This window comes from Scyliorhinus canicula, chromosome 9 (assembly GCF_902713615.1).
Source record: "Scyliorhinus canicula chromosome 9, sScyCan1.1, whole genome shotgun sequence".
In the NCBI taxonomy this organism is placed as follows: Eukaryota; Metazoa; Chordata; class Chondrichthyes; order Carcharhiniformes; family Scyliorhinidae; genus Scyliorhinus; species Scyliorhinus canicula.
The window spans coordinates 87332168-87351549 of NC_052154.1; the positions used below are offsets into that span (position 1 = coordinate 87332168).

At 47.3% G+C, this 19382-nt stretch overlaps 1 protein-coding gene across 1 annotated transcript in view; it reads left to right on the top strand.

Annotated features, from left to right (window-relative positions):
- st3gal2 (ST3 beta-galactoside alpha-2,3-sialyltransferase 2) overlaps positions 1-19382 on the top strand; it is a 510319-nt gene that overhangs the window by 101554 nt on the left and 389383 nt on the right. Inside the window, exon 2 of the mRNA XM_038807114.1 lies at positions 14907-14967. The gene's annotated coding sequence lies outside the window, so the exon portion shown is untranslated. The remainder of the gene's footprint in view (positions 1-14906; positions 14968-19382) is intronic.

The window sequence follows — 19382 nt, forward strand, 5'->3', positions numbered from 1 at the left end:
ATCAGAATTTTGACACATATTTCAAAGATCTATTGTAATACGATTTTCAATTTAAAAAATCAACAGTAAGTGGTGCAATAACAGAGTGGTGGCAAGTCAGAGGCATACCCAAACCTGCCTACTTCTCATTCAAGATGAATTATGAAGAATTTAACCGATCAACCACCTTTACAGATTGACGCAGATGCCAGTATTCTAGATAGCTTAGAACATTTATCATTTTCTTTGTTGCAGATCTGCAATGTTTTACAGAGTAATTATTAACTGCAACAGAAAAGCAATTTCACATTTTCTGTGGCGAATGGTGCAGATTACGGGAGCGATCTGCCCGAATGGGGTCAGAGTCCCGTCTTGTTCGCGATTAGCCGGGTGTTTTCCAGCGCCCAGAGTGCCGAGAAACACCCGCTATCTAATGTACACCTGGGCAGATCTGGGGCCTTAGCAGGGAACTCCCCGATGAGGCTGCACTTAGACCCGTTTTATGCACTGACCAGCTCCGAACTTGGGTGACTGTCTGTGTGGAGTTTGCACGTTCTCCACGTGTCTGCGCAGATTTCCTTTGGGTGCTTCGGTTTCCTCCCACTGTCCAAAGATGTGTAGGTTAGGTGAATTGGCCATTCTAAATTGCCTCTTGGTGCTCAAAGATGTGCAGGCCCCAGTTCAGGTTAACTGCTCTTAGTAAACCATAACCAGACATAACTAATTAAACTGGCTGGAAAATAGGTGTGAAATGTGTTCTGGTTGGTGTCATGTTGGTTTCTTGTTTCTTCCGGTTGATCTCAAGTACATACTCGTTATTCCGACTAGGATCTAATTCGGTTCACGTGTCAATCTTCAAGGGCATTTATATTGAAACTGCAAACGGAAGTTAGAAGGAATATTTAATAAGGACACGGGGAGTCCACACCGAGTAAAATACAGTTTTATTTACACAAACGCTTCCTGCTCTGTCAGTGCCTTACTGCCAACCTTATATAAATGGGTTAATTGAGATATCCCGTCCCTAGCGGGGGAGCTCATACTCCGCCAGGAGTACGGGGGGAGACAAGCATTCCCACCCTGTAGGTTCTGTGCAGGATATTATATTCCTCCCCCACAAAGTCCGAAGACCATCCCGATAGCAATGAGGCAGAGAAGGAGGATGAGCCAGATCAGGCAGCATATACCTTGCTGGTGAACATCGCCTGTGGCAGGAACGTCATGGTGGACGATTATCAGGAGGCAGCTGAACTACGGAGTCGGTGTCTGAGACCTCATAATAATAATCTTTATTCGTGTCACAAATAGGCTTACATTTACACTGCAATGAAGTTACTGTGAAAATCCCCCAGCCGCCACACTCTGACGCCTGTTCGGATAAACGGAGGGAGAATTCAGAATGTCCAATTCACCAAAGAAGCTCGTCTTTCGGGACGTGTGGGAGAAAACTGGAGCACCCTGAGGAAACCCACGCAGACACGGGGAGAACGTGCTGACTCCACACAGACAGTGACCCAAGTCGGGAATCAAACCCAGATCCCCGGAGCTGTGAAGCAACAGTGCTAACCAATGTGATACCATGCCATCCGCAGAGGTCTGTGTCTCCATTTTGGAGTCATAACATACAATGTCGGACATGTCGGTATCAGGAGAGGCTGGAGGCGCTACAGCAGGCTGGTTTGGCAATGGAGCCGCAATATCTAGGACAGGCTTCTTCCGAGGTATTTCACGAGGGACCGACCTTGAGCGAATGTGATCCAGGTGCCGTCTCATGAGTTGCCCTGGATCCGAACTTGGTAAGTGACTGGTACTGTTTGACGGACGTTCAATCCCAGAGAGTCAGAACAACATCGTTGAAGATACGAACAAACGCCGGGTGGTCAGTTACGAAGCATTAAAGAGGTTGAACTGGGCAACGCCCTTGCAAATCTTGGTTATAGCAGACTTTTGCACTGATGTCCGGTAGAAGAAAATTCTAGTCATGTAGGAAGCCTACGACCAATTAACATCTTAGCAGGGCCTACCCCAGTTACTGTGTACAGTGTGGTCCTGTGCGAGAATACAAATCTTGCCAGTCTTGTGTCCATCAAGCCAGATGTCTGTTTCTTGAGCCCCCGTTTAACCATCTGCACGGCCCTCACTGCCAAACCAATCTTGCCAGGTGTTATGGGGTTGTGCGGACATGTCAAATTCTTCACTCATGAAATGGGCTGCGTTATGGTCACAAGTACATCAGAGATTCCGTGGGTGTAAAAAGAAATGCGCAATCACTCGATGCTCGCCCATGAAGTGCTCAACGCCATTTTGTGGACCTCCAGCCACTTTGAGTGGGCGTCCACCAGGGTGAGAAACATGAAAACCAAGAAGGCACCGGCGAAGTTGGCATGTACATGAACCGAAGGGTGTCTTGGCCATTCCCAAGGGCGTACGCGTGCCGCTGTGGGGAGCTCGGAGACGGACCACAAGGTAAGGGCGATCAAAATGGCTGCCGCTCCGTGAGATACGTCAGACCTTCGCTCTTTTCTTGGTCTAGTTAATTACTATGGTCAATTTATTCTAAATTTGGCTACCGTCCTAGCCCCCCTCCAATTCTTTCGCGTGACACACGCACTTCGTCTGCTGGTCTCCATATTCGGAAAACCACTTCAACACCACAACGAGGTTTTGGAAATGTTCTTGTTCCATGGTCCCTATGACTAACATGACGTCTAAGTAAACCGCAGTATGTTCTTCATGATGAGCTAGAAGACTGCGCATACCGAAGATACTCAGCACGTAATGAGCCATCAATCGAACGCGAGACGAGCCTACAAAAGTTAGGCTTTAATCAGCTAGAAGTTAGCCCTGCGGTCGACTACAGTAAATGGACGACCGCCGGGCGTTCTGACTATTTATACCTCGGTATAGAGGCGTGGTTAACTCAGCCTCTCGACCAATCAGAGAGCCGTCACATGACTGGTCTCCACCAATCGGTCGAGAGGCACATGACCGACCAGGGCCAATGGTAAGCCGGTGTTCTGCACCAATGGCAGACAGCTATGCAAATCATACCACCACAGCACGGGAGCTGGGGTTACTCATAGAGTCCCTTGTGTGTATTTCCGGGTGGATTTATGTCGCTCCAGTTGTAGATAAGCATTGCTCATGTCTAATTTTGCGAATGAATAGCTACCGCCCAATGCTATATACAAATCCTCAAAGCTCGGTAAAGAAGAACGGTCCAATCTCGAAACTGTGCTCACTGCCAATTTATAGTCTCTGCAGAGGCGGACTGTCTTATCCGGCTTCATTCCAGGGACCACTGGTGCCACCCAATCAGTGAAGCACACTGGCCGATTGATGATCAATCTTTCTGATCAGTGAAGTTCTGTTTCAATCTTGTCTGCTATAGCATAGGGAACCAGGTGAGCACAAAATTATCGGGGCTCGGCTTCCGGGTCCACTTTGATCTTGGCCAGTGCCCCTTTACCCCAAACCAGGCTACAAAACATCAGGGAAATTGCTCGGATCCCACTTGGAGGATATGCTGCCAATCCAAGTGTGGCCGGTGTAGCCAATCATGGCCCAACTGGCTAGGGCCATTTCCTTGCACAACAATGAGGGGAAGCCACCTAGATTGGTACCTATAAACCACCACCAATATTTAGGCATTGCCCTGTATCAGAACATGAATAAACCCAAACAGTTCAGCTGCACCTCAGCCTCATATTCTGTCGCTGCTGGGTCATCCAGATGCAAGGCCCAGCCCCGTGGCTGATGCCTACCTCGACCAGGTCGCCAAGAGAGGTGGCCCTCCTGCTGCCTGCGGGTACACCTGGAACAGCTTCACACGTTGCGCACAGGCCAGAATCGCCTTCAGAGAAGTCGGGTGACTTCACACATCTCGGCGGCCTACTCTTCGGCCAGAGTCGCAGCGGTGTCGGTCCAGGAATACCACTTGAGGGGCAATGCCCTAGGACATTCAACTCCATCCCTTGTATGTCTTGGAAGCCATGTTTTGAACTTTCTTGGAACAAGGAGATCTGTAATGCTTCTGAAAAGTTAGGGAGATGTCACCCAAAAGATTTTTCTGAGTTACCATATTATTAATACCTAGGATCATAGAACATATCGGACAAAACAGCTCCATACTCACATAACTCAGCCATCTTCCGTCGCTGAAATATGAACTCGGTGACGGGCTCACCGGAGATCCTCTCCGCTGTATTAAACCAATATCTTTGAATGACTATCAATGGGGTTGGTTAAAGTGTTGTGCCACAAGTGTCACAAGCTGGTTGAATGTTTGCCTATCCGGTGTCGCTGAGTATATGAAACTCCGGATCACCCTGAATGTATGCGATTCACAGGCCGTCAACAGTCTGACCATCTGTAGTTTGTTCCCTGTGGTATTGTTGGCTGGAAGAAATAATGCAGGAATTCAGTGTATTTGTTCCAATCTTCAAAACTGGCTTCAAATGCAACTTACTACCCAAACAGAGGCATGACGAATTAAAGAAATCTAAACCTGGATCCAGGAAATTGGGAAGTGGCTCAGCTGAGTAGGCCGCAACGTTGACAGCAAACCAGTTTACTCCTCGTCGCCAGTTTAATAATACACAGGATGTCCACATCAAGTAAAATAAGAAACCAAGTTTTATTTACACAATTGATATGTATACTACCGGGTTCCTACATTGCCGGTGTCTTACTGGTTGACCTTATATACATGGGTTAATTGAGATATCCTGCTGATAACAGGTGAGCTCGTACTCCACTAGGGATATTACAGATTATTGATTCGCAGGAGGCAGTTCAGCCCCTCAAGTCTATTGTCATTAAATATTTGGATCACAGTTGATCGGCATCTCAAATTTTGTTAGACTGCATTTGCACCTAACCACACCTTCTCTGTGCAGAGTAACAATCAACAAAGCCTATACTGTTGTCAAACTACTTGAACATAAAGTCTGAGGCAGTCATGGTCAAGTTACATTGTGCTGCAGTCAGGCTATTTTATACAGTTCTGTGAATGAAGGGAAAATATTGAAGTTTGGAAATGGTGCAAAGGGTCACAAACCTGATTCCTGTTTGAAAGGTTAGTAACATTAGAATTCTTTATTCTTGATGAGAGTCAAACAGGAATTTAGATATATGAGATCCAAACTGAAATGTTTAAAATTATATAATCTCAATTTGAACTCGATTGTAGATAAGGGCATAATTGACCAAATTCAAGACTGATGTTAGGAGCACTTTTGGAGTAGGTATGTGGATGAACGAATTCTGGAATCATTCAGGAAGCAGTTAAATGCTATACCAGGGGAATTAGCATTTTATTGAGGAGGTTGACCCCTGCTAGAATTCAACTTCTTGAGTTCTAGCAGCCCTCCTACAATACAGTACACAATTTAAAATATACAATATGCACCTGGTCACTTACCTGTACCATTTCCAAATGTTCATTCTTCATGATTAAGCGTTATATGGTGAGTGTTGGTGGGCTATTCAAATTCAGAGGACCGCAGAGTTGAACCTGGTGCTGCCCCCACACAACATGCATGGCACAACACTCAGCCACTGTGCCAGGGAGAGGAAGAAATCAAGCAGAAATCCCACTCTTGATCACAAACTAATGAGGCCTATTGGATGATGCACTGTGGGTGTCAATTGAAAACAATTTGGGCAGAATTGAATTTGGTTGTATACTACTTATCAAAGAATCAAAGAATTTACAATGCAGAAGGAGGCCATTTGGCTGATCGAGTCTGCACCGGCCCTTGGAAAGGGCACCCTATCCAAGCTCACACATCCACCCTATCCCATAACCCAGTAACCCTACACAACCTTTTAGGACACTAAGGGCAATTTATCATGTCCAATCCACCTAACCTGCACAACTTTGGACTGTGGGAGGAAACCGGAGCACCCGGAGGAAACCCACGCAAACACGGAGAAAACATGCAGACTCCGCACAGTCAGTGACCCAAGCCAGGAATCGAACCTGGGACCCTGGAGCTGTGAAGCAACTGTGCTAACCACTATGTTACCATGCTGCCCCATATGCAAATAGCTTGTCAATAGTCCATTGCTTAGACTCCCATGTGGCAAGTCAGATGCGGGCAATTGTGCATTTTTGGCTGTGTTTCATGGTGCTGCAGAGCTCTGTGACTGAATTGACTGGCTCATTTTCAAGAAGGTGATTTGCCTCAAAGGATATTTTTAGAAGCCTAGTCTCGAGAGAATGTACCAGTAAATACTTGTATGAACCATCTACAAGATGCAATGCAGCAATTCAAAACCTTCCAAAACCTGTGATCTCAACCACCTCAAAGAACAAGAGTTGTGAATTTGGGACCACCAGAATCTGCAAGTTCTCCCCCCCCCCCCCCCCCCTCCCCCCAGTCACCATCCTGACTTGGAACTATATTGTCATTCTATCACTGTTGCTGGATCAAAATACTGGAACTGCCTCCCTAATGTCACTCAGCAGCGATTCAAGAAGGTGATTCACCACTGCCTTCTCAAGGACAATCGGGGATTGGCAATAACTGCTGACTTTTCCAATGATGTTCAAGTCCTAAGAACGAATCAAACAAAATTATGTATAGAATTTCTCTACATACAGGCTACATTCTCATGGAAAATTAATAATAACCTTCCTAATGTCCGTATAGAATCCATACTAAAACGTAATGCTATTGAGGTGCAGCCTATAGTTCAGTACATACAGTCATTTATCAAAAGTGCGATAATTGCAGGAGATTATTGAGGCAGGGACAGCACGGTTGCATAGTGGGTTAGCACTATGGCTTCACAGCGCCATGGTCCCAGGTTCGATTCCCGGCTTGGGTCACTGTCTGTGCGGAGTCTGCATGTTCACCCTGCATCTGCGTGGGTTTCCTCCGAGTGCTCCGGTTTCCTCCCACATCTCCCGAAGACGAGCTGTTCGATAATTTGGACATTCTGAATTCTCCCGCCGTGTACCCGAACAGGCGCTGGAATGTGGCGACTAGGGGCTTTTCACTGTAACTTCATTGCAGTGTTAATGTATACCTCCTTGTGACAATAAGGATTTTTCTTATCTAATTATTATTAGTTAATATGTCTTCCAAAACTATTGGTTCAAATTTTTCCACTTTAATTAGCAGCATTCTGAGGAATTGAAAATGTTAAGCTTTGATTCAATTTTGTCTAACATCTCGGTCATAAGCCAAGTATCGCAACAGGTAAAGCAGGTTTTACAGTGTTCTCCCTCTCATTTGAGTTTCAGTATATTTATACCCAGGTATCATTTGAAAACAAAATACCAAAGTGTGGGTGGAACATAAAAGTTTGTAAATAGTTTGCCTGAAGGCACTCGCAACATAAGATCTTTAGCAGTTCCCACTGTCTAATTTATCAGAGTGAAAAACGTTGGATGTTTGAAATCTTAAAAATGGATAATGCTAGAAATACTCAGCAGGTACATAGAATTTACAGTGTAGAAGGAGGCTATTCGGCCCATCAGGTCTGCACTGACCCTTGGAAAGAGCACCCCACCCAGGCAGCATCTTTGAAAAGAGACAACAAAGTAATTGGGTTATCACGTTTTTTTATCTCCACAAATGCTGCATAGTCTGCTGAGTATTTCCAGCATTTATTGTGTTGAATAGCTTTCAGATATCATAACCATTGAGCTCCTTTATCAGATTACAGTGAACAATGGCTTCCCAGGCCCATTTACGGCCGGAACAAATCCCGCAATGGCCGTGAAGTATTGTAAGAGGCCTAAAATGGGATTTGTTCTGAACGCAATGTTCCTGGGCCCTCCCTACTGATGTAAATCGATTATTGAGTGGTGGTGGTGGGGGGGGGGGGTTTGACCCTCTGTGTTGGAGGGTTGGGGGTGTTTCCTTTTTCTGCAGGGGGTCCCAATGTTCAGCGAGAGTATGAACCTGATTACTATGAATTTAAACAAATTTAAATATTCATAAATGGCTTAGTGCCGTTGCATCCGGGGTCGTCAGATGTTCCACCCTGCTGGTGTGATTTAATGCCAATGGGAATCACTACTAATTTCCAGAAGTGGAAACCAACCTTGATGACTACATTGGGGGATCGGAGTTGAGTATAGCCCCTGGGTGGTGAGTGATTTGATCCGGCAGTGCACTGGCACAGCCCCCTCGCACCCTGGCAATGCCAACCTGGGCCTCGAGGGGCCATCAGTGAGGGGTGGAGGCAGGAGGGGGAGGAGGGGTTTCCCATTATGTGGGGTTGCCGGAGAAGATGGTGGAATGGGAGGCGGTACGATGCCCTGATGTCGGCAATGGTGGAGTGGGGGGGAGATACCCTGATGTCGACGATGGTTGAAGGGGGAGGTGAAAGATGCCCCAATACCGGCAGTGGCGAAGGAGGTGGGTTGCAACTCAATGGTGATGGAGGGGGACAGAGACTTTGAATGGGGAGGGGGTGCCCCAAAGGATTGAGGGTGGGGGGGTGTTCGGGTCACCATTCTTGCCTGCAAGGTGTGGGGAGGGGGGTGGGGTGACTGGACCACTGAGTGTTGGGGAGAGGTTGGCTTTCTATGTTGGAGGGTTGGGAGTGTCTCCTTTGAACCCCGATCTCTGCAGAGCCAGGCTTGCCAGCTCTATGAGGCCCCAATTCGCCGCAATCTTTGGTACAAAACATGCTCTCCTGCTTTTTATTGACAAACTGTGAAAAAGTCTGGAATGAAAACCTGGCTTTGTTTCAGGGGAGTAATACGCTAGGTTTCAGTAGAACCTGAAACTTTGCCATTTTTTAGGAAAATTCCATCCAATATCTTTGACAATGATCATATGCTTTAAAAAGTTCCTTTCTTATATAGAGCTGTGCTGAGTAGCTTAGCTTCCTGTTACGGTAATGAACACCGATTCAGTTCCTGTTTAGGCGAAGAGCTTTCAGGTGACTGACAGTTAACTGTCACTCAGGCAGCTGCCTATTTATCTAGGCATCTTAATTTGAAAAATATTTACTAGTTGAATTCCCACTCTGACCCAAATATACTTACTCGGTTTCACTCAGCGATCGTGCACCTCTAGCTGATTAAATGAATAAGTACGATTTGATAGCCCTTGCGGAGATATGGTTGCAGGAAGACATGGTTTTGAACCTGAATGTTGAAGGATGCAGGATATGTATGAAGTACAGAAAGCAAGGAAAAGGTGGGGGTGGGTGGCTCTGTTAGTTAATGATAGTATTAGCATAATAGAGAGCTTAAGTTCAGGTAAACAGGATAAGAAACGGTTTGAGTGGAGATGAGAAATTGTAATGGCAAGTCACTTGAGGCCCACTCACATTTCGCAAGTTAGAGTGGAGCATGAGAGAAGAAACATTTGGAGCTTGTCAGAAAGACACATATAGGGTGCGATTTACCGACCGCCTCCCGCCAGAATCGGAACGGGATGTACCGGTAGATCCCAAGTGAGACCTCTTCTAGGACCCCCGACGGTTGTTACGTCTCGCAAGATCTAACCAGATTTCACAAGGTATTGCAATCCGAATCCTGCCCACAATGAGCGGGGCCCAGCCTTGCACAGTGTGGTGAGCTAATAAACTCACGTAACAATGCTGACGCCGGATCGAACGGCCACACGTCATCTACCAATCTCGCTGAGGAGAACCTAGCTGGGCACCGTTTGGCACTGGTCCCCACCAATGGGAATCTGGCAGAATGGCACTTGGGAAGGTTTCCCAGGTGATCAGAGGCTCTTGGGTGGCTGGTCTTCAGGCAAGGCGGCACCGTGACACTGCTGGTGTCACCCGGGCACCTTGGTATTGCTGGGGTGCCCAGGTAACTCTGCCAGGATGGCAGGGACTCTTCCAGGCTGGCATCTTTCCCGAGCTGATGATCGGCCCGGGGCTGCCCTCCTGATATGAGGTGGGGTGCGGGGGGTATGAAGACCCCCTTATTGGTGAGTTGGGGGAGGTCTAGGGGCTGCATCTGGGAGTCGGGTTGCCGTCTTCAAAGTGAGGCAGTGCAGTCCCACACAAAATGTATCTCAGGTTGGTTAAAGTCCATTCGGATAATCTTCTCACTCTGCTGCTGTTTTCCCAGCCTGTTTTCCAGGACAAATTTGTCCGTGTCCACAGGGATCGTGAAGAAAAGCTTCCTACCCTGGAATGTGACCCAGAGTTTAGCCGGGTTCAGCATCCCAAATTTAACCTATTTTGTACAGGGCTGCCTTCACCCTGTTAAACTCTGCCCGGTGCTTGGCCAGGTCTGCCCCAGTGTTTTGACAAATCTTGATCTGGTGCCCTTTCCAGTTGCATGTCTTTGTCTGCTAGCCCAGCGCAGGATTCTTTTCTGGTCCTGGCACCGGTGCTTCTTGGGGATTATCACCCTTGCCTGCTCTCCAGCCTTGGGTTTTGGCCAGTGCAGCCAGTGAGGGTCTGTCTATTTCTGGCAGGTTGGGGAAGCTGTTCCTTCCCACCAGGCTTCCCAGCATCTGGACCACATAGACCGTGGGGTCTCTACCTTTGATCCCTTCCGCATGCCCATTATTCTTAAGGTTTGGCGCTGTGACCAGTTCTTCTCGTCCTCTATTTTCTCCTTCAGACTTTCCTGTGTCGTGACCAGCCAGGGCGGCGATCCGGTCACTCTGGTCTGTTGAGGCTTTTTCCAATTCTTTGATGGTGTTCCCTTGGGCCTCCAGCCACCTCTCTGCCTTGACCAAGGCCGCCTGCATGGTTGCCAGGGCCTCCGCAACCACCATCCTGACCGCAGCTCGGATATCGGTCTTTGTCTCTTCTCTATGTTCTCTTAGTTCCCTGGAGAGGAACTTCTTCCATCCGCCCTTTGGTGAGGGAGAACTCCGAGTGCGGTTTGCTGATCCTTCTCACTCTGATGTGGCCGGCGCTTCATTGCCTCATGAGCCTTCAGTCCCGGCCGCTTGTTTCTCTTGGTTTCTTCCATTTCTTGTCTCCTTACAGTCTCTGGAATGACTGTTGTTCGGCATCCTCTCTTGTATTGTTAACTAGGGTAAATGGATATTTTTTTCTTTGTTTTAGCGAGCTATTTTGGGTAAAAGAGCCTATTTTCGAATTCGTAGGAGAGCCACCTGATATGTGACTACTCAGCACATCCCTGACACCAGAGGACAGCTCACTCTATTTTAATAATCTATGTACCTGGACTCCAAAGCCTCGTTGGGCCTCTGGTGTTTCTAGTTTTTCATCATTTAAGAAAATAATTAGCTTTATTCTTTTTAAGATCCAAAGTGGATGACCTCCCATTTCCAGATATTGAAATCCATTTGCCCATTTGCTGAATCTAATACAGGATGAGCAACCCTTACCCCAAATTCTGAAAACCAAAAAATGTCTAAATCCTCACTTTTTTCCGAGGGCCGAATAGACGTCACGAGTGGGAAATCCCACAAAGCTCTGGGAAGGTTCCCGAGCAATGCGTGGGTCCCAATGCTCCGCACATGCGCAGTTCCTAACGTGTCGCACATGCGCAGTTCCCAACTCATGCCACACATGCGCAGTTCCCAATGTGCCGCACGAGTGCAGGTCCCAACATGCTGCAGATGCCCATGATATTCCAAAATCAAAAAATTCTGAAATATGATACACACTCGGCCCCAAGCATTTCAGATAAGGGATGCTCAATCTGTAATAACCTTTTGTAAATTGATGCTTACGATGTGACCTATCTTTCTATCATTGACAGACTTGGATATATGGCTTGCTATTTCATCATCAAAGTCATTAATAACTAGTGTATATTTGAGACGCCAGCACAGATCCTTGAGCAACAGCACAATTTGATATCTCAACTTTCTAGCACTTGCTGCTCGGCCAGCTTTCTAACCAGAACCTGATATAGTCAAAGATATGCTCTTTATGTAGTTGTATACTGGCACTTCAGCTTAATCATAGAATTTACAGTTCAGAAGGAGGCCATTCAGCCCATCAAGTCAGCACCGGCCCTTGGAAAGAGAACCCTACTTAAGCCCACACTTCCACCCTATCCCCATAACTGAGTAACCCCACCTAAGCTTTTTGGATACAGGGCAGTTTAGCATGGCCAATCCACCTAACCTGCACATCTTTAAACTGTGGGAGCAAACTGGAGCACCTGGAGGAAACCCATGCAGATACTGGGAGAATGTGCAGACTCCACACAGACAGTCACCCGAGGCCGGAATTGAACCCGGGTCCTTGGAGATGTGAGGCAGCAATGCTAACCACTGTGCCATCGTGCCGCCCTGTAACAGATCAGCTAATTTACAGGAAGATATAAACTTCAATACAGGTAGCCACATGATTGAGTTGGCGAAAGTAATGTAATTGTGCCCTACAAATCTGTATGTTTCAGGATTAATCATAGGCAATGTTGAGTTGACTTGTCCTGGTCATGGGAGAACAAGAAAATAAATCGCCCTACTTGAGTGTTACTCAGTAATTCATACTGGCAATTTAGTGCCTAATGCAGAGTGAGGGAAGGAACAAACTCGGGAATAATGCGTCCCACAGTCAGATAGGCTACTAACAATACAAGCTGAGCATGGGCTCTTGGCTCGGGTTCTAGATCAGTGGTTCCCAGCCTGTGGTCTGTGGACTACTACTAGTGGTCCATAGAAAAGAGACAATTATGTGTATCATAATCAATGTAATTGCTTCTCAAACATTCTTGTGCAATATATTCCACAATATATTGGATTGGATTGGCTTTGTTTGGATTGGATTTGTTTATTGTCACGTGTACCGAGGTACAATGAAAAGTATTTTTCTGCAAACAGCTCAACAGATCATTCAGTACATGGGAAGAAAAGGGAATTAAACAAAATTCAAGAAAATATAACAAAATACATAATAGGGCAACACAATGTAACTACATAAGCATTGGCATCGGATGAAGCATACAGGGTGTAGTGTTAATGAGGACAGTCAATTAGAGGGTCATTTAGGAGTCTGGTGACAGTGGGGAAGAAGCTGTTTTTGAGACTGTTCGTGCGTGTTCTCAGACTTCTGTATCTCCTGCCCGATGGAAGAAGTTGGAAGAGTGAGTAAGCCGGGTGGGAGGGATCCTTGATTATGCTGCCCGCTTTCCCCAGGCAGCGGGGGGTGTAGATGGAGTCCATGGATGGGAGGCAGGTTTGTGTGATGGACTGGGCGGTTTTCACGACTCTCTGAAGTTCCTTGCGGTCCTGGGCCGAGCAGTTGCCATACCAGGCTGTGATGCAGCCCGATAGGGTGCTTTCTATGGTGCATCTGTTAAAGTTAGTAAGGGTGAATGCATCATAAACTATTTGAAAAGCTGTTTTTTAATACCAGTTGAGATATGAAAATCGCTTATTGTCACAAGTAGGCTTCAATGAAGTTACTGTGAAAAGCCCCTAGTCGCCACATTCCGGCGCCTGTCCGGGGAGGCTGATACGGGAATCGAACCGTGCTGCTGGCCTGCTTGGTCTGCTTTAAAAGCCAGCGATTTAGCCTGGTGAGCTAAATCAGATATAAGTTTGACTCCCCTCAACCCTAAGCTATGTAAAAAATATTTAAAACAGCTTGCGTTTGTTCAAGTCCGCAAAAGCTTTTGATGATGATCTGTGGTCTGCATAAAGGAAAGGTTGGGAAAATTGTATCCAGCAGCAAAGTAATCAAACAACAGCCATAATCAATCCCTTCAGAAATGAGGGCAGTTGAGAAAAGTGGCAAAAACAAAGTGTCAAAGGTAGTGTGACGAAGGCAGTGCTACAGGAAGAAGAGGAATCAGGGCCTCTAATTTATTTTGTTTCTTCCATTAACAGTAGTATCCAGTGAAGGAGCTCAGTATACCTAAACTAAAGGTGACTATACACCCCGGTTATTGGCAAAATTTCATTTGTGCTTTAGCGAGCAACAAGTGAAAGAGGAGAGAGTGGGAGGAACAAGGTTATTTCTAATTCAATATGGTTTCAAAAAGAACCAGTGTGATGCACTATCAATTACGACGAGACGAGACAAGAGTGTAATCGAGGCTTTATTACGCAGAGATGTGTAGCCTCCCGCAGCTGCTGCCGAAATGGCTGCAGCTCGGTGAGCACACACATTTATACTCCGCCTACTGGGCGGAGCCAGCAGGCAAGGATCTAACCCCGTACCTGTAGTACAGGGGCCTTACCGTAATACACCTCATATGCGATATATACAATACAGCAGTGGTGACTACCACACAGTGGTATTCAATATTTCCCCTTACTCTGACACTCAGTTTCTGTATTTTAAATAGCCCTGTAATTAATTGCAAATGTACTCTAGATTCACAGACATAAATCCAGTCAGCTTGCAAAAAACTATTTGTAAGACCAATTGTAACTTGATTTGTTCTGGATCGGAGCTCGCTGGAACTTTCTTCCTCCCAAAATATATATTTTCCGGAATGCTGATTCTTGTTCTTGATTCTGTCAGAGTGGCAAATCTTCCACTCAGGTTTGAATCAGTTTTTCAATTAATGTTTTATTAAAATCAAAAGGAATGGCCCTCCTCTGTTGGCATAGACAATGAGGTGAGAAAGTTAACCCTGGGTTCAGCTCCCACATGGTGCTGGAGATGAATTATAATTGAATGCAGTGCTCCTGAGAAAAGGAGGGGAAACCTCAGCCAGTTTTCCTGCTCCTGACTGAAAGTCCAGTGTGTGCTGTAGAAAAGTGCATTAATGTCAGGTAAGGACATGATTGAGCTTGGCTGCTCCGATGCCTCAGTTAAATAGCCAGCCAACACGATGAGGTAAAGGAATCTGTCAGCACTAATGGAACATAACCCTGCATAAACCAATAGAGAACGGGTGGGTGCAGAAAACAAAAAAAATTGATATGAAAACAGAAAGGAAGGAACACAGGTTATTGTAAATCCTTCTGTTGCCCAGGGAAGTATTTACAATTTTGATTGATTCTTGAGGCAGTTCTCATGTAACATAAGACATTCTTCTGATTTACCTGCAGGTTCCGGATGCCAGAAAGGTTGGACATGTTGCAGGAGAAGGAGAAGATAATTAGCTGACCGGTATGTTTGCAAATTAGTTTTAAAATACAGATTTCAACTGAGGGAGCTCTGTGCTTTTGTTTCACCTTGAACTATCAGTGAAATGTACTTTTAATGTGAACTTGTGCTTGAAATTAGACCAATAAATGCTCCCATTATAATTAATTTTTACCTTTGGAATAATGTAGGTACAACATAGGCACATAGATTTATGCAAAAGTCCTTCATACTAATTCTATAAGTCAGAGTGAGAGTTTCAAAATGGAGTAGCTTTCTCTGTTTTTATTAAATCATCGGCAACAAGAGATATAATTGTTACTATCATTGCTATCAACATTCTGGGGTTACCATTGACCAGAAATTGAAATGGAGCAGACGCATTCTTTCGGTGACTACAAGAGCAGGTCAAAGGCTGAGGATTGTGCGGCGAGTAGCTTGTCTCCTGTCTCCACAAAGCCTGTCAACCACCTACAAGGCACAAGTCAAGAGTGTGATGGAATACTCTCCACTTGCCTGGATGAGTAAAACTGCAACAACACTCAGGAAGTTCAACAAGATAAAAGCTTAGGAGGCTTGAAAAGGTAAGTCAAACAGTATTTAATAAACCAACACAAAGGCACAACATGGTTAAAGTCCAAAGATCTTAACCGGGACTACCGATCATGCCAGTCCCAGTTTGGCCCAGCTTTTATTCGGCAGATTTACGAACTCCAGCTGGGCGGGCCTCCACGAGTGTGAGGTATTGCGTATTCCACAAGTCCCACACGGAGATCAATTGAGGTCCCTGTCACAGCCTGGGGCTTCCCAGAAGCCCTAGGAGAAGGCCGCTGAAGGGCGGAACAACCTAGGACTTCCACTATAAAGCCAGCCAGCTCAGAACTAGCCAGCACTCACTCCGATGAGTAGCCCTGTCTAGGGCTCTGCTGTACAATGCAATAAACCTACTGTTTAACCCTGCAACTCGGTGTGGACTCCTTCCTTGTGGCGGTCACAATATTGGCGTCGAGGATGGGATTCAGACCCATGCAAGTATAGCATAATGGATTAGTCCTCGCAAAGATATGTCACCATCAATATGCAGTGCAGTCTGTATGAATATACCTGGTTGCCTTTTCGGGTTTCGTCCGCTTGTGCGATATTTAAATGTGTAATGAGGGCATTTTGCACGGCGTACCGCAGGTCATGGTATACCTTGATGATGTCTTGGTCAGAGACGTGACAGAACAGGAATATTTGTAGAATCTGGAGGCAGTGCTCCGACGGTATTCAGAGTTTGGTATCTGCCTGTGGCAAGCAAAATGTGTATTTCACTCCAAGGTGGTCGTCTACCTCGGTTACTGTTGATACTTATCACCTATGAGGACGAGGTGTCGCATCCAGGCAAGGATGGGATCCGTCCGGGTCCAGTCGCGGATACGAGATACGCTGAGTGATAGGGAGTCCATAAAATTCCTTCCACTGGAGTGGGAGGTGAGGCTGTGGCCAGTAAGGACAGTCGGCTCAGTGCATTTGCATGTGCTCTCTGAGTCCCTGGCTGGGACCGTGACGGGTTGCACTCGATGGAAGACAAGGTGTGCACCATAGATTTTCCCTCCACCAATGGACAGGATGGGACTCACCTCATTTCTAGGCTTGGTGAATTACTACGGCAAGTTCGTTCTAAACCTGGTGGCGGGACTGGCCCCTCTGTACCTCCTGAAAAAACATCAGGACTAACTCTGGTATGCAGCCCAGGAGGCGGCTTTTCATCGAATCAAATGGCATTTACCCTCGTCTAACGTTGTGACCCTTGTGACCCAGGCAAGCTCTGATAGTCAGTCACGATGCATCGCCTTAGGGGATCGGGGTCGCCCAGTTAAAAAGTTCCACCAGTCTGTTTTCGGTTGCCATTTTATTCTTGTTATGGACTACAAATTCCTCCTGAGTCTTTTTCGTGAAGATAAGGCGATTCCGCCCATAGTGTCAGCACACATCCAGCAGTGGGCTGTGCTGCTCACTGTTTGCAAGTATTCTTTGGGGCATCAGCCAGGGTCTCAGAAAGCACATGCAAATGCACTGAGCTGACTGCCCTTACTGGCCTCAGCCACAACTGTGGAGAGGTGTGGCGGTGGGGAGGCACTGGTATACCTGACAGACGGGGCATTGATGTGTTAACATCTTGATGTCGGCATTGTGTCCCGGCCACCATACATAACTTCTCTGTGTTGAATTTTATGGACTCCCTACAAGTCAGCGTATCTCGTATCCGCGACTGGACCCGGATGGATCCCATCCTTGCCTGGATGCCACACCTCATCCTCATAGGTGGTAAGTATCAACAGTTGCCCGGGGAGCTACGAGCTTTTTCTTCTCGGATGTCCGAGCTTAGTATTGAAGACGGGGTCTTGCTGAGGGGCACATGGGTTGCAATCCTCGCTAAGAGCCAGGTGCTCGTGCTACGGGACCTGCACAACCGCACCCAAGTGTGACCGTGGTGAAGATGCTGGCAAGAAGTTATGTATGGTGGCCGGGACACAATGCTGACATCAAGATGTTAACACAGCAATGCCCCGTCTGCCAGGTATACCAGTGCCTCCCCACCGCCACACCTCTCCACAGTTGAGAATGACCCATGGGCCAGGGTCCAGGCGGGCTTCGCTGGCCAGTTCATGGGCTTGATGTTTCTATTATTAGTGGGTGCCCATTCCAAATTGTTACAGGTCCATTGGATGATGATCATAACATCTTATGCAACGGTGTAGAAGATGCATCTCTCTTTCTCCACACATGGCAGCCCTGAGGTCCTCGGAACGGACAATAGGTTGTCCTTCACGTGTGCACACGTTTTGATATTTCTTCGGTCCAACAACGTCCAGCATGTGAGCACAGCCCCCTATCACTCAGCAGGTTGGCTGAAAGAGTCGTTCAAACCTTCAAGCAGGCATCTGCAAGCAAACGACAGGCTCCTTGGAGAAACACTTGGCAAGATTCTTGTTTAAGTACAGGACCACACCACATACCAGAGTGGCTCTGACAGAGACCAATCTGCCACTCTAGTCCTTCACCTCCGCTATTTCCCGAGGATCCGCCTGCCCCCTCAGCTGGTGTGACAACAGGCTACTGGCCATCTCCCCATGCTCATAAAATGCCACTCTCGAGCGTTGCGGCTAGTGCACCCGCCCTGTCCGTCGAAAGCAGCCCCAATTTTGTTTTATTGTTTTTAAATTTCCAATTAAGGGACAATTTGAGTGGCCAATCCACCTACCCTGTACAACTTTGGATTGTGGCGGTGAGACCCATGGGTACAATGTGCAAATTCCACACGGCTGTGGCCCGGGACCGGGATCAGCGCAGTGAGGCAGCAGTGCAAACCACTGTGCAACCGTGCCACACTTAAAGCAGCCCAAATTCCAACTGCAATTTCTTCCTGCTTGCCAACAACTCTGGCATCGGGGCAAGTGAGTATCAACAACCTCTTGCCAACAACCTCTGCCTCTCCACCCTTTTACTCTGCTCTTTATGTGCCCTATAAGAGACTATCTTCCCCTAATGACCTCCTTCAGGGCCTCCCACAACGTGGAAGGTGAAATTCCTTCATTCCTATTGAAGCCAATGTATTCCCCAATGGTGGAGGAAACCCTCCCACAGAATCCCTTATCCATCAACAGCATTGTCTGCAACCTCAATGGGGAACGCTGAGAGGGGCTCGATCCCAACTCCAAATCCACAAAATATGGAGCATGATCCAAAGTAACTATTGACGAACACTCTGCCCCCACCACTCCCTGAAGCAGAGACCTACCCACCACAACAAAGTCGACCCGAGAGTAGACCTGATGCCCCGATTGCGGGCCTGGACCTCGTGGAGGCCATCCCCCTGGATTCAGATCTCCCCCACCCCCTCACCAGGACGTCCACATCGGCCGTGGGTCCAGGCTTCCGCCGGGTGGTGCCAGGTCCGAACCACGCCGGCAGGACTCGCCGGACCTCGGCAGTGTTCCGCCAGTCGCGCACGGAGAATCACCGTGGCCCCCGACCGGCATCCGGCATTGGAGCAGCATGGCAGGATTCCCATGCCCCCCCCCCCCCCCCCCCCCCCCCCCTCCCCCTCCAGCGATTCTCTGACCCGGTGCGGGCTCGGAGAATCCCAGCCATAATCTTTCAAATCATAAGTCATTCGGTGGCGCACAGGGTAAACCATGCCAAATCGACCATGGTTCCCATGCTATGTGGTTTTGGTCTTTTTGAATGCTGCACGCCTCTTGGTCAGCTCTGCTCCTACATCCTGGTAGATCCTCACAATGTGGCCGTCCCATCTTGAGCCCCGATGATCTTTTGCCCAAGAAAACGCACTGTGATTGCATGAGGTGGCTCACCAGCACGGGGCTTCTGCCTTAACGACATGTGGGCCCGATCGAACTCGGGATGGGATACCATTTTCCCCACCATCTTCCCAA